This window comes from Phoca vitulina, unplaced genomic scaffold (genome assembly GCF_004348235.1).
Source record: "Phoca vitulina isolate PV1807 unplaced genomic scaffold, GSC_HSeal_1.0 scaffold2, whole genome shotgun sequence".
NCBI classification, from domain to species: Eukaryota; Metazoa; Chordata; class Mammalia; order Carnivora; family Phocidae; genus Phoca; species Phoca vitulina.
In genome coordinates, this window is record NW_022589705.1 from 76,422,349 (window position 1) to 76,430,115 (window position 7,767).

A 7,767-nucleotide genomic window follows, 5' to 3' on the forward strand; every position below is an offset into this window, starting at 1 on the left:
CTTTAGCAGCAACAACAGCTGCTGGTTGTATGGCAAGTTACAGAAATTCTATGACTTGGTCTCATGTAAATCCCACAATAGTCCTGAGGTCTGTATTATAATTCCCATTCCACAGATGGAACCGAGGCCTAGAGAGGGTGTATGACTTGCCCGAGGGCACAGAGATCTGAGACTTGAGGGCACTGCTTTTGGCCTTCCTTAGATGAATTGATTTAACATGTACTCAGCAGCCACCGTGTGCATGGTTAAGTGCCGACACGATGACAATTTCTTTTGCGGGGAGCGATCGGCTGGAGAGCAGGTCCAGTCCACTTTTTCTATCTCTGTGACTTTGGGCAAGTCCCTTCACTTCTCTGGGCCTTAATTTCTTCATCTGTAAAATGGGCACTATGATGATAGTCTCGTAGGAGAGAGTATGACCCTCTCACGCAATCACTGCGGGGAAAACAGAGACAATGTATTTACGTAGCATAGTGGCTGGCACAAGCAAGCACTCAGTAAATTGTAGCTGGTTCTTCATTGTCACCTAGATGTCAGCCAGGGGCCTCCTGACCCCTTGATATCTTCACAGGATGAGCTCAAGTAACCACTACAAAGCCCTCTCCAAGATTATTGCAAATTCCCGGGCGATTTGATTTCTCCCGATCTAGCTCTGGCTTCAGCCTATACTCTCTTTGGTCAACACTATACCAAAATAGATGTAAAACTTGGCCCCTTCTACTAGTTCCACAAACACCCCAGTCAAGGCAGCCTCAGTGAGTATTGGAGACTTTTTTTTTTTAAGGTTTCCAGGTATGGGAGACAGAGAAGGGGATCACATCATAGCTACAAAAAAACCCTCATGGTGAACTAAGAGTAACCTGGTTCCCAAGATGGCCTCAGCCCGCTCTTCTGCTTCCCTCCCCATTGTCCTCAGACCCTCAGCCTTGGGACAGTTGCCATAGTTTGGCTATTGTTTCCAATTCTCTCTTCCTAAGGAGCTCTCCAATTTCCATTCCAGGCATTACCCCACTGTGTGAAGCCTTAGAGGTTGGGGGTGGGGGGCGGGGTGGTGGTGGTGTGCTTCTCCTCCTATCTCCCCCTCACCCACCCACCCCACCCCCACAAGTAAAACTCTGCAGAGTGCTTCTCAGGCCTTCAGGAAGTCCCCACAAGGATGGGAAGAAATGTTTGCTATCATTCACGGTAGTTGATGCTGGTGGGTGGGGGACCCTGCCTGGCTGCTGGCTGCCACAGGGCTCTCCCATACTCCCCACCCTTGGTTCCTGCCCATTTCCCAAACCCAGTCCTCCAGTTTCCGGTAGATTCTCTTGGGCGCTCGGTAGCTTAAAACATCCCGTGTCGTTTTAGGAACAAATTCAAATCCTAGTCCACTTCCTTGTTGCCTCCACAGCAGCTGCCTCTCAGAGCTTCAAGAGCAAACCTTCACTTTCAACAGTTTTTCAAAGTATTTTTCCAACGAAAGCCATTCTCTTCCCTAGGACAGGAAGTCACGCGCTGAGGATCTACAAGCCGTATCTGGTCCACAGGGATTTTTTTTAAAAAATCAAATGAACATTTAAAAATTGAGAGATTACACATGAAAATCTGGATTTGTGCCTTTTCTTGTAAACTCATAATATCTGGCATCCTAGGACTCACATTTCCCCTCAAGGAGCATGTTGGCCTGAATGGAGAGCAGGGTCCCTACCCTTTAGACAGGTTTCTCTTATGCTCTCACCCACTGGCCTTATTTCTCCTGCTTGATCCCTGTAGGCTTTCTTTGTGACCTTTGCTAAAGGGCATTTCGGGACCGGTTTCCGCCCTCCACTGTATTATTGCAATCAGATTGGGTCCATGAATTTGCTGGGTTCGCAAAGGGCACCGTAGGCAGAAGATACAGCAAAGTGGTCACTTAAGCACGCGAGCGGTGACTGTTCCTGGAAGGGCAAAGGGTCCGGAGGGACTGGGTCTCTGGTGCGAGGCGGCGGTGGGGCTGGAAAGGGTTAACCTGGGGCTTGGTTCTGAACGGCCTTAACGCTCTCTTACAGGACACTGGGAGCCAGTGCGGGGTTGAAAGCAGGGCCACAGCAGGAGGTGTGCGTATGACAAAAGAAGCTGGGAAGCTCGTGGGCAGGATGGATTGAAACCCTCCCATCCCCCATCCCCCCCCCCCCCCGCCCCGCTATCCCCGCAGCAAGCCCAGCGAGAAGCTGAGGCAGTGGTCCAGGAGGGCCAGGGATGCTGCGGCCAGGCTCGTGGCAGCGGCGGTGGGAACGGCTCGGAGGATGGCAAGGGAGGGAGTCCAGAGACTGGGTTGCCCAGGAATGGATACGCTTGACCTTGACGGAAGACACTGCGGGCGCTGCGGCGGCAAAGCGCTCGCCTCCCCCCTTTCCGCACCCCCGCGCCGCAGCAGACTGCGGCGGAATCCCGGCGCCTCGCCTCTGCGCCCTCCCGCGCCGCTGCGGTACGCGAGGGGCGGGGGCGGCAGGGTGGCGGGGATGCCCGTCTTCCCTGGAAGGCCGGAGAAGGGGGCGGGGAAGGAGGTGGGGGGGCGGGGAAGGAGGCCGGTCACGTGGCGCCGCCACCAGGCGCAGCCGGATTGGCGGTCCCGCAGCCGATCCTGCCCGGCTGCTCGGGTTTCCAGGCAGGCAGCAGCCCCTCCCGCGTTCCCGCTTGCAGGGGATGCTCTGGCCCAGCGCAGAACAGGGTAGGGCGGGGGCCGCACTCTCCCTGCCCTGTTAAACGCTGCCAGGTCCCTGGCTTCGCGCCGCGATCCTCACTGCAGCTTGGGAGGTCTGATTATTGTCTCCGTGAACACATCCCTTCTCTGCTTCTCTTCTGCCTTCTCCCATCTGTCCCTCTTCCTACTGTGCTACCTGAAGGCCAGCTTTGTTAGGACTGGCTGAAGCAGGTTTCTGTTACTCGCCAAGATCTTGTAGCTTTGGGCAAATCAGTTAACCTGCCTGGAGGTGGGGAAGATTCAAATAGATATCTCACAGACACCTCAAGCACCACACATCCAAACCAACCACAGTTTCTCCCCAAACTGTTTCTTCTTTGTGTCCCCATCTCTGTTTTAAGCAAAAACCTGATAGCCATGTCCACGTTGGTGTCCCCCATCAAATCTATGACCGAAACCTATCAAATTCACCTCCAAAATAGTTCTTAAACCTCAATATCCAGTATTTTCCCTTAGCATTTACCCCAATTTGTACCTGTATGTTTATCTGTGATCTTTTTTGTACAGTAAGCTCCATGAGAACAAGGACCTTGTCTTCTTGCTCATCATTGTATCACCAACACAGTACCAGCACACAGTAGGTGTTTGATACAATTTTATTAAATGAATAGATGCATGGCTAGTCCTGTGCTAGGTACTAGGTGTGGAGGTGGACACAGATTTTAAGATGAGACACACAGTTCTATCCTCATGAAGTCATCTATGTAACAAACATGCACCGAGGCCTTCTAGGCTAGCCCCTCAGCAGGACCGGTGCACAAGATGAACAAGACACCTTCTCTCCCTTCCTCCTTCATCTGGAGGGACCACACATGACAATAAGACAATAAGACTCTGGCGTTGGAAGGGTCAGGTGTAGTGGTATATAATGACCTCTAGAGTCAGAAGAGTCCAGGGCTTAGAATCTAATGATCTGGCTTCCCAGGCCAGCTTTGCCTACTTCTGGCTGTGTGACCACAAGTCTCTTCTCTCTCTGAAGCTCCATCCTTTCATCTTAAAAAATGGGAAATAACAGTACTGTCTAAAAGGGCTGAGAGATACGAACAAGGTAAATGGAAACACTAAGTGCCAGGTTTTTGTTTTTTTTTAAAAGATTTTATTTATTTATTTCAGAGAGAGAATGAGATAGAGAGAGCATGAGAGGGGGGAGGGTCAGAGGGCGAAGCAGACTCCCCGCCAAGCAGGGAGCCCGATGTGGGACTCGATCCCGGGACTCCAGGATCATGACCTGAGCCGAAGGCAGACGCTTAACGACTGAGCCACCCAGGCGCCCTAAGTGCCAGGTTTTACAACAATGCGGGGTGTAGGTGGCTGACCATGCCTCCTCCTTAGCCTGGAAGAGACCGGCTGACACCCGCTGAACCAGGGCAATTAATCACAGCATTCCCTTTCATTCTCAGAAGGGTCCTGGGTTTGCACCATAAATTATGTGGTCATCCTAGCAATAAGTGTGACACTAGAGTTATCTCCACTGTGCCCTGGAGACACAAAGGTGGGAGGGTGGCGGGGCTGACTGGAGGAAGAGATGCTGTGACCATGGAAATGAGTCTGGAAGTATGCATGTGATTACACCAAATGAAGAGAAATAGGAAAGGCATGACAGGCAGAGGGACCAGCATTTGCAAAGGAAACAAAACTTGGTAATTTGGGGCATGTTTAGATAACATCAAGAAGGCCCAATGGCGCTCTCTTTGGCAGCACATACACTAAAAATAGAATGATACAGGGGCACCTGGGCGGCTCAGTTTGTTGAGCATCTGCCTTCGGCTCGGGTCATGATCCCGGGACCCTGGGATCGAGTCCCGCGTCGGGCTCCCTGCTCAGCGGGGAGCCTGCTTCTCCCTCTGCCTGCCTATTTGTGATCTCTCTCTCTATCAAATAAATAAATAAATAAAATCTTAAAAAAATGAAAAAATAAAAATGGAACGATACAGAGAAGATTAGCATGCCCCCTATGCAAAGATGACATGTAAACCTGTGAAGTGTCCCATATTTTTAAGGGGCACCTGGCTGGCTCAGTTGGTAGAGCATGTGACTTTTGATCTCGGGGTCATGAATTCGAGCCCCACGTTGGGTGTAGAGATAACTTAAAAAAAAAAAGGCCAAATGGGTCTATTCTAAGAGGCATGGAAGGAGATGGGACTGGCAATGGGAACTGTAGAAGGGATTGACATGAGCTGGTGGCTTCACAAAAGAGACCAATGGAGGAATTGGGGCCAAAGTCCAGGCAAGAGAAATAATGAGGCCTGTAGCCAGGTAAGGTTCTCTAAGCACTTTAGAAGTAAACTGGACTTGGATGTGGGGGTTGGAGGACAGGTCGGGGCAGGAGAACTTCCAGGTGAATGGGGAGGTCATTCACTGAAGCAGGTGGGGAGAAGGGAGGGCCAAGAAACCTGGAGACAGGAGGTGACCCAGGTTGGATTTGTGGCATTCACCACTCTTGACCCAGAGACTGTCTCATCTCTCTGATGAGGAAGCTAGGAGGCGTGAGCTGGGGATTGCTGTTGGGCACAGTTCCAGCCTGGAGAGGCAAGTGGTCTGAAAACATCAAAGTAGGGAGAAGATTGTTTCATAGGTACAGGGTTTCAATCTGAGAGATAAAAAAGTTCTGGAGAGGGCGCCTGGGTGGCTCAGTTGGTTAAGCGACTGCCTTCGGCTCAGGTCATGATCCTGGAGTCTCTGGATCGAGTCCCGCATCGGGCTCCCTGCTCAGCAGGGAGTCTGCTTCTCCCTCTGACCCTCCTCCCTCTCATGCTCTCTGTCTCTCATTCTCTCTCTCTCAAATAAATAAATAAAATCTTTAAAAAAAAAAAAAAGTTCTGGAGATGGATGGTGGTCAAAGTTGCACAAACAATGTGAATATAATTAATGTCACTGAATCCTACACTTAAAATTGGTTACAGTGGTATTTCATGTAATGTACACTTTACCACAATTCAAAGAAGAGGGAGGAGGAGAAGGTGGAGGAAGAGTTGCCGGCAGACAAGCAAAGTTGAAAGCTGGAGGAGGGCAGGTAGCTCCCGGGTGTGGTTGGTCCTTGGGCCCAGTTGCTGTAGTACTTGTCTCAAAGAGTTGCATGAGCCAAGAAACGTACTCTTTTGGCATAGGTTAGTTCACGTTGGGCTTCTTTTCCTTGCATCTGATGGAGTCCTAACACAGAAACTTTCCATTCTCTCTTCTCTCTCACATCCTTTCAGACATTCTCTACTCCTGTCACACCCTACTGCCCACATTTCCTCAGACCAATCCTGTGCCTCTCCTCCAGGCTCCCTCTGCCCTTTCCCCTACTTTCGAGTGTCAACTCCTACTCATCCTTGGAGACCCAGCTCAAAGGGCTCTTCCTCGGAAAAAGCCATTCCTGACCACAAGGCTTACCATGCCTTCCTCTATATATGCCTTCCTTTTTGTACATGTCTTTGTCACCTAGTATCCCAGTGACCTGCTTTCTTGTCTGTAACCCTCATCAGGCTACGTTGTTCATCTCCATGACCCTCGCGCCTGACAAACAGCCTAGCACAAAGTATCCTAAATGTTTACTGAACGGGTGAATAGATGAGTAAGAATCCTTCTTTCTCTCATTCCATCTCCCTGAGTCACTACTCGGTTTCTACCAAGTGGGGACATAGAAAAAAAACAAAACAAAACGTGGGAGGAATTACTTTAGTCCCTCAATTCAAGGGTGAATGGATCCAGAAGGGAAGAAAACCCAGTAGAAATGGGGCCATTGCAAAGTTCAATGGCATTTATGAGAGGTCAGCTTTCTGCCAAAGTCACTGATGGTGGCAGCTTTGAGCTGAGGCAGTTTGGGTGCCAATGCCAAGACAAGCGAACATTCAGTGTGCTGAGCTTTGCAGCAAGCTTGGATCCTGACAGCTGCCCCGGGAGAAGCACCTAAAAGCCATCTGGGTCTGCCGGGAATCAGGGGATCCCCATCTCCTTCAACACAATCTGACCCAAGGAACAAGGCAGCCCTCTCCCCCACCCTTTGTCTCCCCACCACAGGCACACACCTCCTCGAAGGGGGCCCTGCAGCTGATCAGGACATTTGGCACTAAGGACAGAATAAAAAATAACTACAGGGAACCGTGGCTTTGATCATACTGCGTACTTACTAGTCCATGGCTCCCCCCTACAATTCCCAGCCTCCCTTGCACTTAGATTCGGCTCGTGTGACAAGTTCCATTTCCAGGCTGGAGTATTTAACTGCCAGTGCACAACCCTCCAGCAATCTTTCCCTCATTGAGGCAATCCTGAAAGCCTTGTGTGCAGGTTGTGGAGGCGAGGATGGAAAAGCCTGGATCTCTGAGTTATCCAATGGAGTAGAGGATATGTATCTCGGAAAGTGCCTTGACCCATATCAGGCATTGCTTGAGTGAGAAAAAATAGACCATTGTTAGGTTAAGCCATTGAGCTTTTGGGTTGTTTGTTACCGTAGCAAAGCCTAGCCTATTCTGACCAATATATAGAAATTGTTTTAGTCATCCAGTATCAAACCTCCTTATTTGAAGAGAACCTTCCCCCTCCTTATGGTTTTTGCCAAATCCAGTGGTCGCTTCTCTATTCTTTCCTGATTTCTCAGCAGCATTTGTCACAACTGACCACTCCCCGCTGGAAACATTTTACCATGGCTTCTGTGACATCACACCTGCCTGGTTTTTCTCCTCTGACAGCCCCTGTTTCTTAGCTTCCTTTGCTGGCTCCTCTTCCACTGTTTTACCTCAAAAGTTTGAAGTTTCTCAGGGCTTATTCCTGGGGACCTTTCTCATGGTTTTACATGCCACCCATGAGAAAGACACCTGGTACCTTCCATTATTCACTCTACCCCTCTCTATTAATCACAGAGCCCCTATTTTTAGCGGGGCACGTTGTGTCCAGTTAAAAGACTACATTTCTCAATATAGCCATGGGACTAGTTTTGGCCAATGAGATGTAAGCAAAAATGTGTGGGACTTCCAATGCAGCATCTTAAAAAGAAAGGGTGCACTTTTCCCCCTTTCTCCTCTCTACTTCCAAAGGTGGAACATAATGAGGTGAACTTAAGA

General features: G+C 49.9%; 1 non-coding gene across 1 annotated transcript; it reads left to right on the plus strand.

The window, feature by feature from the left end:
* The first annotated feature begins 4,619 nt into the window (after window positions 1-4,619).
* LOC116626813 lies at window positions 4,620-4,722 on the plus strand. Its single transcript, XR_004298342.1, has one exon. It is a non-coding gene; the product is annotated as a U6 spliceosomal RNA (small nuclear RNA).
* Window positions 4,723-7,767: the final 3,045 nt, after the last annotated feature.